Raw genomic sequence first — 20,734 nt, 5'->3', positions numbered from 1 at the left:
TTATATGTCTTTTTTTTAGCCTTTGGGCAATTCGTCTCTTCTCAATGTGTTTTATTTTCTGTGTGCAGAGAGAAGGGGTAAGAAGATACATACAGAGGTCTGGACTAGCTGTGCTGTCAAAGGTAAGGGGAAATGAAATAAATACATGTTCCAAAATGTTTTTTCAATTGTTTAGTAACCAACATTGTAAATTTTAACATTTATGATCAGCCACAGCAGTGATCAGTGGTAGCTCAGTGATTGAGGTACTTGACTTATAGTCAGAAGCTTACCAGTTCCAGCCCTACTGCTGCCAAGTTGCCACTGTTGGTTCCCTGCGCAAGGCCCTTAACCCTCAATTGCTCAAGTTATACTCACTCGTAAGTCACTTTGGATATAAGTATCAGGTAAATGTATGATTGTGTTTTTTATAATCTTGTCGACATAAATGTCATATTCAACCAGAATATGTAAAACACACTGTCAAAATGTGTTTATAAAAATACGTTTCAGTTTTAATTAATTTCTATAACTTCATGTCACTGATGTTGATATGGTTGTTTGCTAAGACAACAATGGCCACAAGATGGAGACAAAGAGCTTCCCTAGTAATCAATGAAAACAGGCATACCCTGTAACTGTATGATATACTATTCTTTTATTTTATATTTTTCCATGATGTCCACTTACAATGTTTGCATGGCTTATATTCCAAAAATAATCATAATCTATTTTACAGAAATATTTTCCAACCTGTTTATCTTGTAGAATTAAATAGGACATGTATTACATTACGAATAAAAAATTCTGCGCTGCATACACTTAGTCATCGATAATATAACTTGCAGTTATATAACTTCTAGTGAAAATCCTTGAAGCAGTCAACACCATCATCTGAGCGAGCTCCATTTAACCCTCTGAGGTTAAACAAAGAATTGCAGCTAAATGTGTGAACGTTATCACACGTGTCAGTTCATAACAAGTTAAGCTTCATAATAGGTCACGAAGTGAAGAAAATTCATACCTAAGCATTATTTTTGTTTGATGTGTTTATTGATGTATTTGGGTATAACCAGGTCATTTGCCTGTTTTTATGTATTGATCTTTATTGCTCCAAAAAACTACTCACGTCTTCCAATGTTCTTGATCCCCACTTCTAAGAAATAGTAAATGGACTAATACTAGTTGTGGAGAAGTATAAGACTAAACAGCCATGAACTAATTCCACACGAGGGGAGTCATCACTGGAAAGGTGTCCTGCTGCGAGACGTGCAGTGGTCCCTGTCCTGCGAACACAGAGAGACACAGAGGCAATATACCAGTTAAAAAGGTTTTGAGAAAGTACATCCTTCACTGACAAGATTCTGTTGTTTAAATGTAAATGGATCTGTGACTTGAACAGGTCTGCTCCTTCTGTCAGCCAATATAGAAACAGCTCACTGCACTACAATAAGTACACAAGGTGTAATGAACTTGCTATGAGAATGATCTCAGTAAGTAATTCAAAAATGTTTTATTTGTTCTCTTATTGTTAGTGTTTGTGTTTGCTCTTTCAAAACACTACTGCACTCATTCCTCACACTAAAACATGAACCTGGTGTTGTTTATACAGTGACTTGGTGTAAGGCATCTGATCCATGATTTCCCCCTGGGGTCACAGGTCTCGTTTGTCGCCTTTTTTTCAGGTTAAAATAAGGTTTATGAAACATATTGAATTTATTTGTGGAATAGTCACAAAGTATTGCACCACATTTCTCATGCACAATTTGAACACAATGGGATTGACTCATTTTTCTGTTTTTAAATACCTTTTCATATGTCAGAGGGGCTCTATTGGCAAAAATGTCCTATAATTGCCATGCTAGCTCAAAGTCCATAAATCGGTACTCATGTCAAGTTTCATAAGAATTACTCAAAGAAGTTTTAATTTTTTTCAGCTGTTTTCAATGAATCAGTACACCTTGGAAGGATTGATAGGTATGTAGGGGCAATACTCCGTACAAATATCAACTTGTTTCAGTCTCAACATTTTGATACCAAATTTGTGAAGATTGGAGAAAGGTCCTACGACTAGTGTGTTACAGTTAATCAGCAACATAAAAAGCAGTAGGATATTTAAATTCAAAGTAATTTCTACAAGAATCAACATTATAGCAGTCCACTGAAGCCAGTTCTATGATTAGCCAATTACCTGAAAAACATTAGCCAATGTTTGAGTCATCCTTAAGAATCCTCCAGCTTGCTTACAGAAGCAGTATGCAAAATTTCATCTTGATCAGAAGAGCAATTGTTGAGAAACAGTTATCTGCATATTATAATGCCCCATATTGACAAAACTGCTACATTTGGTAAGCTACCGCAAAGTCAATACTGGTATAAGTCTTTTAAATTTCATGAAATCTGATCATGTCCTTCAGGAGTTACAGCTAGTTAAAGTTAAAGTTAAAGCCTGACCTTTGTACTACTACATTGTACTACTAATATTAGCCTGGAATAGGGCAGCTGTATTTTTTATGTCAGGTTTTTGCTTAAATAATTATTGAGATTCGGACTCTTGCAAATATTTTGACACCAATTTCACTCAGATTGTGTGAAAATCCTAGGACTGGTTTGAAATTAGCAAAAAATAAACAAACAAACAAAAAAACTGAAATCTAATGGGCAGCGCCTATCTGAATTCAGGAGAAACCAAGGAAGAATAAAATAAAAATAAATAATAATATTTCTATATTCACCTCTGCCTCTTGTTTTGAACATCTGCAAATGTTACATTTAGTTTTGTCTGCAGTTCATAAAGGAAAAAGCAAAAATAAATTAGTGTCTGAACGTTTGTTTCTTTGTCACACAGTTTTATTATTGTTTTGAATTACTGTATTGTCTTTTAGCACACATTGGCAAATGTGTCCATCCTCCTGTCAATTGTCCTTGGACTTGTCCTCGGCCTCGCACAGCCAGGTGAAAAAGGCTATCATGGATTTGAGGGCCACACCTTCGCCTCTTGTTGTCCTTGAACAGCAGCTGCTGGTGCACCTTCCTCTGCTCCTCCTGCTCCTCAAATTTGGCCTCCTTGTGGATCTGCTCAATGGTCTTGGGCCCCTGGTCAGCTCGCCATGACACCCAGTTATGCTAGAAAAACAAAATCAGCAGATGCATACTTTTGCATCACCATGTGCTGGAATGGCAAACACAAACACACAAACACAGGCAGAGTCTCTAACCAGTCGCAGGTCGATGACGTCCTGGAGCAGGAACCGAATGTGTGAGGAAGCCCTCCTCTCCTTCACTGTCCTTTCTATATAACTAAAGTAGTGATCCATTTGTGGCTGAGAGAGAAAGAGAGAAAGAGAGAGAGAGAGAGAGAGAGAGAAAGAAAGAAAGAGAGAGAGAGAGGAGTGTGTAAGAGAAATGTTGACAAATTTCAGGCATTCTTCACCTTTCGATTCGATCAGGTCTGCTCTCAGCTAAACTCATGTCGCAAGACGTTTATGACTCTTATGTAAACCCTGCTGCCTTGCACGTTGGTCAGTGCTGTAAAGCAGTTCACTGCCACTTTGGCTGTAGCTGTGCTGTAATCAGCTGCACTTGGCTTTGGGGAATCCAGTGTGCAGCAGCAGGACGCAGAAAACGTGGAGGAGGCTGTGAGAGCACGCTCCCATGGGCCTGGACAAAACCTTCTAACAGCTGACCAGTTCTGAATAAAAGCCTTTCATTTTGTCAGCTGCAGTAGGAGCAGAGCTAACAACCACACTAACAACTTCACTAAACAACATGAACTTGGACACTTTTAAAATCATTGCCAAGGCCTAATAATACACTGATATCAGCACAGCATGCTAGTCGCACTATAGATGATGATCTTAATTAGTTGGCTACCCTGTAGTCAGAGTGCAGGCAACAGGCAAGCAACAGAAAACAATGATGGCAAAACTTTTATAGACAACATTTAAACATGCTTGTTTTTTGGTTAAAAGCATGCATGGAAATGTAAAAACATTTTTTTAAAATACAATAAAAAAGACCAGGACAATAACTGTCACACTAGATGGTGACTGAACTGTCAACATTACAACTGCTGTTCCTACCAGAGACAAAATGGACAGTCAAGATACAATATTCAAAACATCTTCATTCAGTTTTGTTGTGTAAAGTACTTGCTGTGAAAAACGCATCATGGACAAAATCCGGAAAAATGTGCACAGTCGCGGCACTGCACACTAGCACTCATCTACGCATGCACCGTAAACCTTTACATGACATATTAAAGATAAACCGATGCAAGTGCTGAGCATGTGCTGAGAATATTAAATCAACCCAGACCAGGACCGCGGCCTGCTTACCCTGGCCTTCTCCAAGTCCAGGTCTTTGCCGATGGCTGTGAGGAGGTGGCACAGACGCTCCAGGCTCTCCTCGTTGTGGTTCATGAATAACTTGACCACGCAGTCGTGCATGATGGCTTCTGACAGCATGCGCAGCTTGAACAGCTCCCCGATCAACTTGATGTTGCCGATAGACCTCCTGTGGGCCTTGTCCTTTGCCTCCTCCAGATCCTGCTTCAGCCTCTCCCGCTCACTGGCCTTGCAAGGAGTAACCAGAACAAAGACAAAAGCAAGAAACAACACGCTTGGACCCGATAACGACCTGGCCGCCTCCTAGCACTGCTGCTGATTTCAGTCCCCTTTCTCGTGATCTGTGGGTTGGTGAGTCGGGTAAACGAGACAGGAGCGGTGCTTACTGAAGTGGCTGGTGTCGCAGCTTCTCCAAAACATCATTGTTGGCCATTGTCCTTCTCAAACTCCTTCTGACAGCGGTTCAGCAGCAGCTTTTGGAAACTCACAGTGCTGGTGGGCTTGTCTGCAATGGGTACTTTTAACTACACAGGAAAGACATGTAGGAGAAATACTTGGGTATAAGACAGTGTTGAGAGTTCTGTTACTACACGGAAGCTGATTAAAGCTCCATGTCAATTTAGAGTGGTTCGAACAGAATTCACTTCTGTGTGGCATTTGTTTTTGTATGGAACTTCAGCAGCAATGTATGGGAACATGTTACTCACCTTAGCCAGACAGCTGCACATATTGCCATAGGCCATAGAGAAGCTGGGCTCATCGATGGCTTTTTCAAAAACCAGGTCAACGACACCTTTGAGGCGCTCCTCCGTGTCGATGGTGAGGTCCATCACCTGCTTCATCAGCTGGTTAAACATCTGCGGTGTCAGTTTGTTCAGGATACTGCGCACCTTCTGGAAAAGCTCCTGGAGAGGAAAACAGACTACTGACTAAGCTTTCCATTACAAAGATCCCAATCTTTTGTTAAATTCAGCAGTTCTTCCACATAATGACTAACTCCTCACTTTCACCAAATTTTTACTCTGCCATTTGGAACTTCGTCATGAACAAAAATCACTCAGCTTTACTATGTAGACTGAAAAAGGCATCATACATCAATCACAATTTCCGAGAAGTGTAGCACTGGCAGCAAACAGTTTATCAAATCTTATCAACTAAAACCCCTCATGTGCTCCAAATTCAAATTAAAAGAAAACCCATTAGAACTACCTACAAGAATTTCAGATTTAATCAACATATAACTCCTACAAAAAAACAATAAATACATAATAACCAAATCTGATCCAATAATAATCCTACCGACCAGACAATGCAATGAAGATCTGTCAATCTCTCCCAATGCTGAATTGCACACAAATTTGCAAGAATATTTTTAACACAACCACTGGCCACTAACCTAAAATATATACAAGATCATCCACAGAATACGCTACTGTTCACACAAAACACAGTAGATAACTATATGCATGCCATAATGCACAGTACACCCATAAAACATTTTTGGCAGGAAGCTGCCAACCTTTTATCACACTCTCTAAATATCCCTCGGCCCTCATCTCCAGCAGTGTCTGCTAGGAGACACGTCAGCAATCACTGGGACAGAAAAGGTCTCCACAGCATACAACATTAATCCAAGAAAACTATACTTGCGAACTGACAAACAAAAAAGTACCATTACTCACTAGAGAAACTTACTACTGAATTGCAATGGAAAAAGTTTTATGCATGCATCAAAAACAAAACTACTCTTTTTTAACTCAGTCTGAACACCTCACTTCAATAATCTACAATACTCTTTCACCAAAATCAACATCACAATCAACACAAGGAACAACAAGCACACAAGATCTGGCCCTCAGTATCATCACACCCCCTGTTTACACTAGAAACCAATGTCCCCCTGCATAGCTACATTCGTGCACACTCCCCACACACCCACCCAATTAAACAATGACCCCAATTCTTGAAGAGCATATTTCGAAAAAAAAATTAAGTAGCTTTCAAGCCCACCATAACAGGATGTGACTCTGAAATCTGAAAACAGGGTACGGCGGAGTGAGGTGCTGAGCTGAGTTTTCTGGGTCTCGGGGTTCTGTGTGTTCTCCCTTTTCATGCCAGGCTTCCAAGCATTATTGGCCTTCTTCAGCTGCACCTCGTTGTTCATGGAAACGTTGCTGATGATCTTGCGGGGAGGTGTTTGATCTAGAAAAGAACAGAGTCAAGTCAAAGTCCATCAGCCCCTCTCCATGGAATGGTTTTAAAGGTCCCCTAAGGCCAATGTTTTAGCAGGCTTACCTTGTCCAGTACCACATCAGAGATGTAAGGAAGCCCCTCTGGCTTCTGCATGCAGGCAGGCATGAACTGGAAGGCCAACAGGAAGTCTCTATCATACTGCCTCTTCCCATCCTTCAGCTCTGGCTCTGCATGCAGAGAGGGGTACAGTGAGCACCTGGAGAGAGGAATCACCTCTCTGTCAGGACACTGGGCCTGCCCCACAGGAGTGTCCTCTTTTGGCTTCTTCCAGGTGTTGGGTAAACTAATAGCTGTAAAACATAACAAATCAGTCTGGTGTCTTTTTAGTGTCCTAACATAGCATGTCTTGCATGTGGTTATTTACCTTGACTCAAGCTTTGCCTAAGATTGGGCTGTAAGATGGGCTCCACTTTATCCTCCAGCAAGACCTCTAGCTCCTTCCCAGTCTCTTTCAGCTCTGCCCCAGTGGAGGCTCCACAGGCCAGGCCTGCCTCTATAACAGCCTGGCCTGGGAGAGTGAGGCCTGAAGGAGCAGCAGTGCTGGAAGGCAATGAGGGCGTCAGCATGCCTGTGGCAACTGCCTCTCCGGCTGCTGGAATTGCAGCCTTCGCCGGACAGTAGGCCTCCAGGGCCAGGCCGGCGGGGCTGGGCTCTGAGATGGGAGCATGTGGCCGAGGAGGGCTGGGGGCAGGCTGTAGCTGGGAGGTGTGGCTGGGCTGGAAGCCTGGATCACTGCAGGGAGGAGTGGGATTTCTTTCGGCCAGCCCGTTGACAGCCTTGAGCACCTGAATTGGAGAGATAGGCAGTGCTGAGGGGCATGCTGGGCCTCCAGTTTCTCTGGCTCTGGAGAGATGGCTGGCTCAGGCTTTGGTGAAGCGCTGCGGGGGTCTGTCCCCTCTGCTGCTAACAAACGCTTGGAGGGGCCAGGAGCTGGAGCTGAGGCTACATTGGGGGCTGGTTCTAGGCCAGAGGGAGGAAGCTCTGATTTCTCAGGGGGATAAGAGTCTGGGGTGGGGGCAGGAGTGGGAGCTGGAGCTGGGACAGGTCCATGTGCAGAGACAGGGGCAGGAGCAAAAGCAGGACTGCCGGGCTATCGTCTCTGCACAGGAGGCTCGACTGGCTGTAGCGCTGGTGATGAAGACTTCAGCATTGCACACTCAAGCTTTGGCTTGTCATCTACAGCCAATCACAGATGAGGGTTGGGAAAGTTGAACCACCAAAAAGGGGGAAAAAAATGTAAATAAAATAAAAAAATCAGTGGAGTCAAAAGCAAACCATCCACAAAAACTAGTACTAGTTTCATAAGGAAGTTCATGCATGTGCTAGCTAGCCCTAAACCAGCTGTGTGTGTGTGTGATGTGTAGTTAGAGGGTTGAAAGGGACAGTGAGGCCTGACCTGGTTTCAAGTCCACGGGAGCAGGAAGGACCTGAGCACTGTCCACGTTATACATCACATTACCTTGCTCTGCTACCTGGCTGTTCAGCTGCTAGGATTTGAGGTAGAAAATGTGAGGATAATGAGGGTGTGGACATAAAAACTAGCAAAAGACAGAAAAGATGGAGAGAGAGAGAGAGAGAGAGAGAGAGAGAGAGAAATACTGCACACACATGCAGAAGAAGGAGAATGGCAACGAGCGTGGGGGGGTGAGAACAGCACAGCACAGCACAGCATAATTAGAGAAGTGAGTAGAAAAAGAGGCAAAGAGAGAGAGAGAGGAAATGAGAAAGCACAAGAGGGCAAAAGATCCAGCCGCAAAGGCACAAAATGTGACAAGCATGGGGTGGTTAAATAAATGGGCAGGGGAAATAGAGAAAGAGAGGAATGAGGAACACTTAACTTTTAGGGAAAGAGGACACAAAGTAAGTGCAACAACGCAGTAGTGAGTGTTCCCTTTAAAGAGAGGCCTTTCCTCAGAGAAGCTGAGGTGCTCAGGTTTTGGCTGAATCGTTCTTACAGGGCCTTTACGTGGGCTGTCTGTGTAGAGGGAACACGAGGGAAGAGCAGGAGGATTCGAGTGGCTGTGAGGGAGAACTAAGATGGAGGCAGATGAAAGAATAGGCACGGCAAGTCGGAACATCAAAACACATCTGAGAAGCCTTCTTAAATCAGAACAGCCACAATCACACAAGCTACTGGAACAAGTCAAATATGACGGAGGAGGGTCAACGGTGCGAGCGAATCAATGAAGGAGGAAGAGAGAAAGGCTGGAAATCAAACTACACCATCAGCTTTTGTTGCTGATTGTATGATGCTTTTAATAGGACAAGACAATGAAAGCCAGCCAAACAACCAAACAACCAGCTCAGAGCTTATTATGAGGGAGGACTACATGAGAGAGTACTTTGACCTGTGGAGTGGATCATGCGAGGCAGCGGCCTGCAGCCGATCAGGGGCTCGGGCTGCGGGACTGAATGGCTTACCTGTGGAGCAGTAGGGGTAGTGCAGGGACGTCCCACTGGTGGGCTTGTGTTCTGGCTAACGCCTACTCCTGACATGATCTCCTCTGTGATATCCTTGCCATCCTGGTTAGGGTCTCGGATACGGATCTTAGCGAACAGCAAGTTATTTGCATCTATTAAGTCAATCCACGATTAAATTAATTTCACCTCTGAAGCAGGGGGAATACTCACTGTTTTCTTTTCCCTCTTAGTGGGTGGAGGCTGCTGAGCTGTATGCACTATTATGGATGGAGATTGGGTGTATATGGTCTGGCCAGGATAGTATGAAGGGCCTGCCACTAGTGGTGACCAAAAAAAAGCACTGGTTTCAGTTAGAGAGCAAACGACAAACCAGTTTTAGCCAGCAGGAATACCTAGAAGAAAGGTCTCTTTATCGGTGAGAGCAAGCATGTGTGTTTCCGAGGTGGGGGTAGGGAAAGGGAAGTCCAAACTCACTATATGCTAGTGGGCAGTCTGCAGGAAAGAGCCCAGGGTAGAATGTAGTGGGTCCTGTGGGCTGGATGGAGTACTGCTGGGGATGTCCCACGTAGGGAAGGCCACTGTGGCGATACTGAGAATGAAACAGAACAGCAGAGGTAAAGGGCCTAGCACCAGACATGGCCATTCATATAGGACACTCCTAAAGGAAATATTCAAAGCAGCAAACAAACAAAAAATACAAAAAAATCTACTTTTTACACTGAAAAAAAAAACTAAACTAGAACTTCTCATTTCTGCTTCCAAGATAAAACATATTTTTATCTACACATTTTAGGAGCAGTTTATTTATTGCTGGCCAACCTGTTTATAGACAGATTTTCAACCCATTTGCTACACTGTGTACATATTTGCACAGGCGCTTTTCTCTGCTCTGGGTACCTGGGGCACGTACTACTGGAGTACGTAGTACTGGGCGGTCTGGGATGAGGTGAAGGGCATGGGCGTCATGAACATCATGATGGGCTGGCCGGACACAGGTCGAATGGAAGGGCTGTTACCTGGAATGGCAGGCTGGGCTGTCTGCATCTGAGGGCTCTAGAAAAGCTGAGAGAGGAGAGGAGTGGAGAGTGAGGGTCACAGAGCAGCGTGGTGTATGCCGCAGCAGCCGGCTCAGACGCTCGGCTCGAAGTGAAGACTTTAGTCAAGAGTTGAGTCGTGGACTCTACAGCAGTTGTACTGGGAATGTTGAGGAGATATATACATTAAAAAAAAAAAAGTTTAAAATTTTCAAGGGATTTTGAATGTCCTATTAGGCTAGGCATGCAAGATACGAGAAGAAAACCTTTCAAGAGTCTGTTTCACATGCATGGCACTAATACAAGAGTGACTGAACTAGCATGAAAAATTAAATAATTAAAAGAAATGACGGATGCAGCTAATTAGCCATGATTGCAGGAGAGGAGATATATATGTAATAGACAACTAATCTTGAATGTAAATTTGTACTGATAACCTGAGTCTATCAATGCCAATGCTGACAAAATATCATGACATGAGCTAGAATTCAGAATGTGACAAACCCCCATCCCAGTTGGCTTTGATGCTCAGAATGGGAACACAGTGAGGGAATTCCTTCTACATGAGAAACAGTAAAATCAGCCTAAGAGGTGATTCTCACATACTGTCTCCCACCGAGCTGTTGCCATCTTAACATTTTCTGGACATAAAATCCTCCCTCCAGCAGTTATGCAGGCAGGCAGAAATGAACCTTTGTATGGGCTCCTGGGTAATGGAGCAGCCATACCATATCCAAAACAGATTATTAAAAAGCACTGGTGTCCAAAGGAAATAACGAGAAACAGACTAAAAAAGACTAAACATAAAAGACTAAACATAGGTGCTGGCGTCCTCCGAACTGGGGAGCAGAGTGGAGTGCAGGTGCACCACTGAGCTACTGAAATGTCTTTCAATGCATTTTTTGAAGACTGCAAAATTACCTGAATGGATCTGAATCCTCCCTTGAATCCTCCCTTGAGAGAGAAGCGAGTGGAAGAACGCACTAATGGGTGTGGAGGGTCAGAGAGACTGCAACACACTCACATACACTGGCAGACACGATTTAAACAAATCTAGATTTCGGAACAGTTTTTTTTTTTTTTTTATGACGGAATTGAACAATGTTGTCACAGTGGAATTATGAGTTCAGAGGCAGAGCAAATGTGTTCCACTAACCTTCCTGGCCCTTTAAGTGCACTACTGCAGATAGACTGAAAACAAATTTCACATAAATAAAAACACACTGTAACACTTGAAAACATAAACACAGACAAGCACTGAATGAGTGGTAAAGGGCATTAAAGTCTAAGTATTACATGGAGATCACCATTCACATTTTCAATTCTTTCCTTTGACCAAACAACTCACATCAACAGCCAAGGCACTGCACTGGCTTTCTAAAAGGAGATGGCAGATGGCACTATAAATTAGCTTCACTCAAAAATGGGAGAAAACAAGGAATGCAGCATGTTATGCGCTCGTGTACATAGTTCGGTCACACATCTCTGCTATGGTCTTCCAACGTACACTGCCCTTGATATGAGGCAATATGGCCACCTACTGTAAGCTCAACCTTGGGTCACGATATCATGCAGAGCCTTCATAATACCCTATGCTTCTGTGCATGTGCTAGTCAGATTCAAGCTTAAATATCGTCTCTCTCAGCTAGCACAGCCCGGCCTCGCCTGTCTACAAAACGTCCAAGAGGTCTCCGTTACACTAGACAAATGTTGCTGTTTTGTATTCACAGAGAACATTTATCCAAGTATGGGAGACAGGAATCCATCTGCCTCTGAGATTGATGTGTGAGTTGGGGAGCGGAGTACAGTGGCTAGAAGGCTAAACTTGGCGATGTTTTACCATAGGCACACAGTGGAGCATGCAGCATACAGTGGGAGGTGCTGCGCTGCGGCGGCGGACATTAGCTGCTGGTGGGCAGGACGAGAGAGCAAACTGGGGGTGGAGGAGGGTGGGGGGAGCCAGGCAGAGACTGTGGGGGCAGGATGCGTGCAGATGCATGTCACATGCTGCAGGAAGCTGGACCATGTTGCTGACAAGTTCATTTAATCTTTTGAAGCCAACTTACAGCACATGCATGTCTGTGTTGTATCTGGGCTTGGTGTAGTAGGGTCAAGGAAGATTTATTTTTAGCTGAAGATGTCTATCAATAGCAACACACTTCCCTCTAGCTGCAGATAACCATATTTACTGCTAAACTTTGGCTGACATCTCAAGTGAGGCGCACTTCATACAGAATGAATACAAGTGTTCATTTACTGTCTTGTGCAGTTTAATACAACAAGCTCATGGTTCATTGCAGGTGGAGCCACCGTCCTTGTTGATTGAAAACCTTAAGAAGCAGAAGCAACAGTCCTATTCCAAGCTAGAGAAAAAAGGCACAGGACTCTCACACAGCAGACTCTGAAATGGAGGATCTCTCACATTAAGGTATGGCTATGCAGCCTTGACATTTTACCTCCAGACATTCTTGTGTGGTTCCTAGAGTTTTCCCACATTCCAGTAATTTTCTCAAGTACACTTTAAATAGAAAATAAAGATATGGACGCAGTAATTAATTGAAGAGAATAGCCGGTGTCATCTTTATTCTGAGCTCAGTGTTGCATACAGACGAGGCATTGTCCAGAGAATGTCTAACAGTCTCAGGTGGGTTCAATCTTTATACATTTTCATCAAATTACAAAACCATTTTTTATTAAAATTGTATCTTTAGGCGGTATCCTGGCCTCAATCCCGGACTTAACACAGAGGCCATATTTGGTCATTCTCACTTCCTGCTTACTTCCGAAGCCTAATTGGGTCTTTTACAATTCCTGCCATCATATTATTACATTAATAATTTCATTTTATTACCTCACTTGAGTACACCTCTGGCTGGACATTGAACCACTTGGTTGTAATCCTAAATGAATCATGAATGATGCAATCAAAGGATCACTGCTTGAAGCCAAGCAAAAAAGTTTGATTTTGCACATTCACAGACATGACGAACCAGCAGGAGGAGCCAAGACTCATGTGAACTGTGTGGGAAAGTAGACTTTGCACATACTGTAGAACAAAACCGCTTTGATGAAGTTGTAAGCAAAGAGGTATTAAGAATTTAAGTCTGTGTAAATCCTGATAAGCAATTGTAGTTCAGAAGTGTTTGAATATCTGTATTGTTTGTTTGTATTTTCACAGGCCAAAAACAAGTACTGATTAGCAAGATTTACTACCTCCCAGTACACCATTTCTTTTTACTGCCTGAGTAGATGTTGATGGAAGTCAAAAGGCCAACAGAAGCAACAGCCATCTGGTGGTTGCTTCCAGACTACCAGATCAGCTTGATATTCTCTATTGCCTCTCTCTGGCAGAAGACCCACCAGGTCATTCCACATTTGCATAGTTTTGGTGATGCTGTTTGCTTTGGCTTCAGTGTCACTTTGGTGGGCTTCTTTGGGTGGGATGACTCCCCCGCTGAGAGTGTGCGGGCTGTTGTGGAGAGAGGATGTGTCTCCAGAGTCACATCCAGACCCACATATGGCCACCGCAACCAGAAAAGCACAGGTGAGGAAGGCAAGGGTTCTGAGAGCTACCAGCCAAGCAGGTGTGGACAGAAAAGAGGTGCTCTGTAGCAAAGAGAAAGGAAGCTGATTGCTTGGTATGTAAAAGGAGAGAAACCTGGAAGCTGGTGTGGATAGTATGAAACCCACCAAAAACGAAAACAACAGCTTCATTTGGAAAAAAAAACAAACAAACAAAAAAACCCGCAAAATGCAGCAAGAGAAAACAGGTCTTTGCTTATCTTAGATAAATCAATGTTTGAGATAATCAATGCTTAAAAAAGCATGGTAGCCAGGAACAAAAAAGTAACCAAAAGTATTCAAGGTGAAATGTGCAGTGTATTGGCTCAGTCATTTCAACTGTTCCCCAATTTTTTATATCAATTTTCATCTCTGACAAGGAAGATGTGGAGGGGAACCTAGGAGCCTGTTGGACAGGGTAATGAACTGGATTGCAGGCTCAAACACTGTGGGTTATATGCACTTGAAGGACAGTGTTCACTACCAGTTCCGTGTACGTCCTTTTTTTCTAGCGTCACTTTGTATCAACCGGGAAGGAGCAACTGTCATTCACACCCAACAGGAATGCAGCGAGTTGTGACCGTGAGAATTCTTGGCTATGGAATCGCCTAAAAGTATCTTAAGCACTTCAGCACCATTCTAAGACAACCACTGACAATAATTACTCACCTTAATGAATGCTTTGTCCGCATCTTGGCTGCATCTGAGCTGGTGGTTGAAAAGCAGGGCCGGCAGCTGTCGGTTCTGGTGCTTGATGTCATACTGCTCAGCGGTCTGACAGGCCCACACAACTCGTAGGTCTGTTCAAGGTGGCGCTTGTACACCTCGATTTCCATTGTAATTGTCCTGTACAACCATTAAAAATTTGACAGAAGTTAAAAAACAGCAGAACGGTTTGTTACAACTGCAAAAATAAATAAATAAGAAAATATTGTTTGTTGTTGTACATGAAAGTCAGTGAACCATGAGGAAAAACCCTCCTGTCCAAAGTTCTGATCAGCAGTTATGACCTACTAACACTGCAATCAAAATGCATGGGCAAAAGATGCATTACTGAAAAAACACTCTGCAGATCTGGAATTCATGTCACCACAGTCAAAGTTGAAGGTATTGTTCGGTGAAAAGAAAACAAATGCATCAAAGTTTGCATTATACTCAGTAAGAACTCAGTAGAGGAAGAAAATGCAAAATAGTAAGAGACCTCTGCGCATGAGTCAGTGGCTCAATAGTTTATTTTTCATAAATATTCCTGCTTTTGATTTTAAAAAGCCATTTCGTCGTTACAAACATCACGGTTATATTTTGGAAGTTATTTGCAGTTCCATGCTAAACTAAAGCCAGTACAGGGATTAGCATAGCAGGCCTAGTGAGTCTAAGTGGCTATCCTAACTATGAAGCTTCTTCAGTGTTATTTAATAAATGCCATGAAATGTAGCCTAAAATTAATTTGTATCCTAAAATTCATGAAATATTTTTTTTATAAAACAGGTCCGTGAAATTAACTGACGTTCTTGTGAAATTAGTAGAGTCCTATTATAAGCGCCTTCCATTGCACACGGTATTATGACGTCACAATGTTGCCATGTGTCCTCACTATTCGGCTACAAATAGGTAGAAATAGATACGGTCATTTAACTAGACGACATACAAAGCTTTGAAACAATTTGTAACGTGTCCAAGTTGAGACAGGAACGTTCATTGACGGTGAGTATACATAAATTAATATTAGCTAATTATGCTCGTAAATTTCTTATATTATTCAATACCTGGGGGTATATTTACTGTCACATCTTAGGAAATACAAGGTAAACACAATTTCAAGATGTCATTTTTGCTCTCACAATAAGGGCCAGTTTGTGAAAGAGACTAGCACTATACAAGAGGGAAAGGCCTGCGGCTAGATAACTTGGTCATAGTCTAATTTTAATTCTCTAGCTATCCAGCTAGCTAACATTAGCCAGACTGTCATTGCAAAGATAGGCAAGTTGACCATATATAAATAAGTGTGGTTTGTGTGAATATAATTCGATTGATTTATGTATTTCACTGTCGGCGGGTTTTGTTTTCCTCTATAGTCTGTAATCTGGTAGGAAATAGCGGACTATCTTGCCAAAGTGAGTATCGGTAACAATTTTGCTTAGTAACAGCGCAAGTTACTTAGCAACGGTCATTACACGTTTTAAATAGGCGCGTGCGTCGCTACTGGTCTTGGTGCAACAGGCGTAAACTTGTCTATGAAAATGATCTTTTAGCTTCTACCAGTTTAGCAATTAATCCCAATTGGTGCAACTGATCCATGGAGACAAGAATTCAGAGCGGGTGTCCAATCAGTTCTGGCGCCCCTCAAGTTCACGTCCCTTTAAGACATCAAATCCTCGGGCACGCGCGTTTACTGAAAAGAAATGAAGTCCGACTGAAACAAGTTTATGAAAGGTGTTATGGACACACTGCTTAAGTCTGTCATCGGCGTTGAACAACACAAGGAGTATCGGCACCGTGTCGCTCCCAATCCCCGGACATCTAACGACACCTGCCCTTTATTACCTTGATTCATGTTCGTATATAAAGCCTCTTGTTTGGTATTCCATTTGCGAAGTTTCGTTTGGTACAGCGAGCGCGTTTGATCCCTGTTCGTACGGTTCCTGCCTTTTGGCCTATCGTGTTTTGGATTGTTTTATCTAGTCTTTATTCTGCCCAATAAAGCACTAAATGTGTAGTTGCGTGCGACTCCCGTCTTGCCCACTTCTCCAAACTAAAACTATGGTTTTATTTATATATATATATATATATATATATATATATTTGTAGTAAAATTATTTTCTATTTATTTTGATTGAACCATAATTCAAGAAACGTCAGTTGTACTGCGTTTATTAGCGTGACAACATATCAGCACGAACGTGTTCTGATTGTCATTAAAAGCATAATAGGATTATAGACCAAAACAACACATTAATCGAATTATTTTTAATAAATGAAGCAAAAACAAACTTGCGAAAGAAATACAAATATTTTGTTAATACACTTTCAAGAAGTTGTGGGGACAAAATCATGTATTTCACAAAGTGGTGAGGACAGTGTAAATTGCGTCTATGGTTTAGGGCAAATGTAGGGCAATTATTGGCAATTGTCTCGGGTATTTCCAATGCTGTGTCTCATGAGCTGAAAACTAACATTGTTGTTTACCATGTTCCACAGGTTTTAAACTGACGGGATTTTTGTCAAAACAGAATGCATGCTTTTAAGGTTAGTAGCAGAAAGTTCACACCTTTTTAGATACAATTTACATGCTGGACACCCTCCTATAGAGCTTGGTATCAGAGGTCAAAGCACATTACTGTTTTGCAGGAGGATACTGAAACCAACAATATAGATGTTGGCACCATTCCCCCTCATCGCAGTTTGAGTTGCCCCTTGTTCCACATGGGACACCACAAGGCTGCGGATGAGGCAAAGCCAGGAGAGTGGCTGAGTAAGATGAGGGAGGAGCAGCAGACTCTGAAGAAGGAGAGAGATGTGGCAACATCTCCTGCAGATGTGAGTAAATGTATGATGAGATATTTTCATACAGAAGCCATTTTATGCATCATCTCTACTTTTCTGTTTATTTGTCTGGAATTGGTATTTTCATAGCGTCCCATTCTTAATGTCATGGTAACCAGAATGAAGTCATTTTAATAACATTCTATGTACCATGTAAGCATAATCTTTTCTCTGCAATATGAAACATTAATTTTTGTTAGGTGTACAGGTAGCAGTCTAAGCAGTCACAATGACAGCAAGCTTTTAGAGTGTGTGGCAGCAGTTGTCTGGGCTGTTATGAATAGGAGAACTTAATTGTTGGTTAAGAGCTTAATTAATTGGTATCTGTTCCCTCAGAGAGGCTGGATTTCCCAGTTTAAGTTGGGAGTGGAGAAATTGCAGGCTGTTCTTATGGAGGAAGAACAGGATGGAATCCAGCAGACAAGTGAAGCGGCCCTGAAAAAGAAGATGGATAAAAACCTGTCGAACATTCTGAAAAAGATCGAAAAAGCAGAGGAAAAAGTCAGAGAAAAGGAGAGAAAGGCAATAGAAAAAGAGAAGCGAATGGAAATTAAAGAACGTAAGAAACTGGAAAAGGAATGGAAGGAAAGACGGGAGCACCGGGAGAGGGTGATGAGACTGTTCGCAATGTTGGAGGAGATGAATCAGAAACAGTTGCTGAAGCAGCAAGCCAAAGAGCAAAGAAAATCAGCCAAGGAGGCAGAAAAACGCCAGAAGGAGCTGAAAAAAGCCCAAGAACGTAAGGAGAAGGAAGAGATGAGAAAGGAAAAGAATGGGAGGAAAGGAAGAGGATGTTTGCAGCAATTGTGGTTCACTATGAATAGAAGATGAGGATAATAGACTGAACAACACACAATCATGATAAAAAAAAATATTACAAACGTAAAGATAAAACACTGGATAATAAAATCATACAACATAAAAACCGATAAAACAGTGTAAAATATAAACAGTGAAATAAAAGTTGTAAGAGGGATAAAACTAGACTTACATTTGTTATTAAAAAAAGGTTTATGGTCGATGTGAGTTTCAGACTGTGATGGCCCAAGTGGCGCAGGGCATGGAGCAGGATGCACAGACTCCCTCGACTTTGACAAACATTCATTGACATACGACAATGGTGGCACTCACACCTAACATTAGAGGTGAACATAAATGCACGTCATGCTAACGACAATGACCAAAACATTAGAAGAGGCTACACAAACAATGACCATTGAGGAAGCACACAACAACAGGGGTTTAAAAACAGACAGACAACACTAAACCCTAAGCAGGTGTGTGCCATCAAGGAGGGCGTGATCACAAAAGACAAATGTGAATCCTTTTGCACGCGGAAGGCTAGACTATGTGCCTATGCTTACCAAGGGGCGCGGCTCCCGACGCCTCCATCCCAGGACTGCGATTCCCAGGCCGCCATGTATACATACACACAAATACAACTAACTAAGGTCTGGTGCCCATCCAACACAAGGTGAGCTAGAAACCACCAACACGGAAGACCTCGACGTAGCAGGCAGAAAGGCAAGAGTCTGTGCCCTTCTCAGGGCAGTCCGGTACACTCCACACATCGTGGCGATGCGCCTGTAAACACACAAAAGGTGCAGACACACACGTAAGGTGCAGTATGCAGCGCCTGCTAGTGGCACAGCCAGTGGAGGCGTGTCCTTGGCCCCACTGGAAACGCAGGGGTGCATGTCTGCCCCGGCTCTGAACGTGCTACTCTCCCTAACGGTCATTCTTTTGCCAGCCGCTCTAGGAGCGCACCAGATGCAGTTGAGCTCTGGGACTTTGGGCGGACCCATCCAGTATTCCTGGCGTGTTCATGGAAGAGGAAGAACTTGGGCTTTTCCTTCGCTAGCTAGAGATTTAGTTGGCTCCACCAAACCACCTTCACTGCGGTCCCCTTGGAGCCCCCCAGCTCTCTGCAGTCCTGGCTTGGTAGCTCTAGGCTCCCCCGAGGAGATTCCAGGGGGCATTCCACTCCTCATCCGGAGTGACCGCAAAGTCCGGTTGCAGTCCTCTGCCCAAGATCCAGGGATCCCGGTAGCAGCTTGCGATGTCCTTAGACACATCCCTGTAGAAAGTCCATTTCCCATCGAAGAAGTTGGTGTCCTGTGGTGGTTGGTCATTCTGTAACGGCCCGAGTGCCGCAGGGCACGGAGCAGGATGCACAGAATCCCTCGACTTTGACAGATGTTTATTAACACATGACGTAGATGACAACAGTGGCACTCACACATGACACTAAAGATGAATATGAATACACACTTAACAACTTAACATTAAGAAGGATTATATAAACATCGAAGGTGGCTACACAAATGAACGTTACCACTACAAAGACATTGACAGCAATATCTACATAGACAATGACCAACAAGGGAGCATACACTGACAAGGGTTTAAATACAGACAAACACTTAACATTAAACCCCATGCAGGTGTGTGCTATCCCAGGGAGATGTGGTTACAAATTAGACAATCGTGAATCCCCCTGCACGTGGTGGGCCGTACCACGTGACTTGCGGGGGGAGCATTCCATTGCACAGACGCTCCAACTGTGATGGGGTTTGCAGATCTGTGCCCTTCTAAACTATTAGAATGAAACAGCTTGAAAGCAATTATTAGAGGCCCACCCCACACTCCCCACCCCTCAGGCTCCATGTATGTGTCTGCTTAGTCATCTCTCCACATCACTAAATAAAATCAAGCAGTCCAAGTTGTTTATGGAAAAGTAATAACAGGCTACGGAAGAAGTGAGTGATGGGAAATGAATTATGTATAAATGTAACGTTGAGCGGTAAGGAGGTGGACGCATGTGCGGAGAAGAGCGAGATTTAATAGGGGCGAATCCAGAATCAGAGTCGTTAAGGCAGTCCAGGGTCAAAGAGCTGACATGGAGAGTGCACGTATACATGATTAACAAAACAAACACACGGAGGCAAACAGGATAAGCAGGCTATAACAAAGACTAGGGAAAACTCAGGGCTAAGAAACATGAAGGCTAGAATACCCGGAGTACAAACCAACACATTCACAATTACATAAATGCAACCATTCAAATGAACAGCAACACACTGGGATCCAGACAGGGTTTAAATACATGAACTTAATACTAGAAATGAGGGACAGGTGTTGAAAATCAAACAAGGGACGGAGTAAACGAAACTGTGCAATGGAAATAAAAAACACAAGATGGAGAACATGGAACCCAGGAGGGACTGATTGTGACAATAAACACAAAATAGGCTCACATAATTTTATGTTTATAAGTTGAAGTAGAGGAAACTGAAGAATACACATTTTGGCCATCAGAGTAAAAACAAAGGAACAGTTAGATAATGAAAGTAAAAAGGTGATTAGAAATGGTGTGTTAGCCCTACACATACTCAGCTGCAGTATATGTGAAACTCACATCACATAAAATATACCTAAATGGTTTTTTTTGTTTTGTTTTTTATAAATGATCCCTTTTATGTTTCATAAGTGCTGCAACAATTGCAACTTACTAATTCATTGTGTTGTTGTAGTTACAAGGGGTGTATGCGCATGTGTTTGTAATGTTTTGAGCTTGAGAGCAAACATGTGTGGAGT

The 20,734-nt window shown here is 42.8% G+C and overlaps 1 pseudogene; it reads right to left on the bottom strand.

Annotated features, from left to right (window-relative positions):
- Positions 1-51: 51 nt before the first annotated feature.
- LOC118242345 (eukaryotic translation initiation factor 4 gamma 3-like) lies at positions 52-18,942 on the bottom strand (annotated as a pseudogene).
- Between the last annotated feature and the right edge of the window lie 1,792 nt (positions 18,943-20,734).

The sequence above is a fragment of the Electrophorus electricus genome, chromosome 10 (assembly GCF_041902795.1).
Source record: "Electrophorus electricus isolate QZ-2024a chromosome 10, ASM4190279v1, whole genome shotgun sequence".
NCBI classification, from domain to species: domain Eukaryota; kingdom Metazoa; phylum Chordata; class Actinopteri; order Gymnotiformes; family Gymnotidae; genus Electrophorus; species Electrophorus electricus.
Note: the sequence above shows the minus strand (reverse complement) of the source record. Positions and strands in the feature narration are given on the sequence as shown.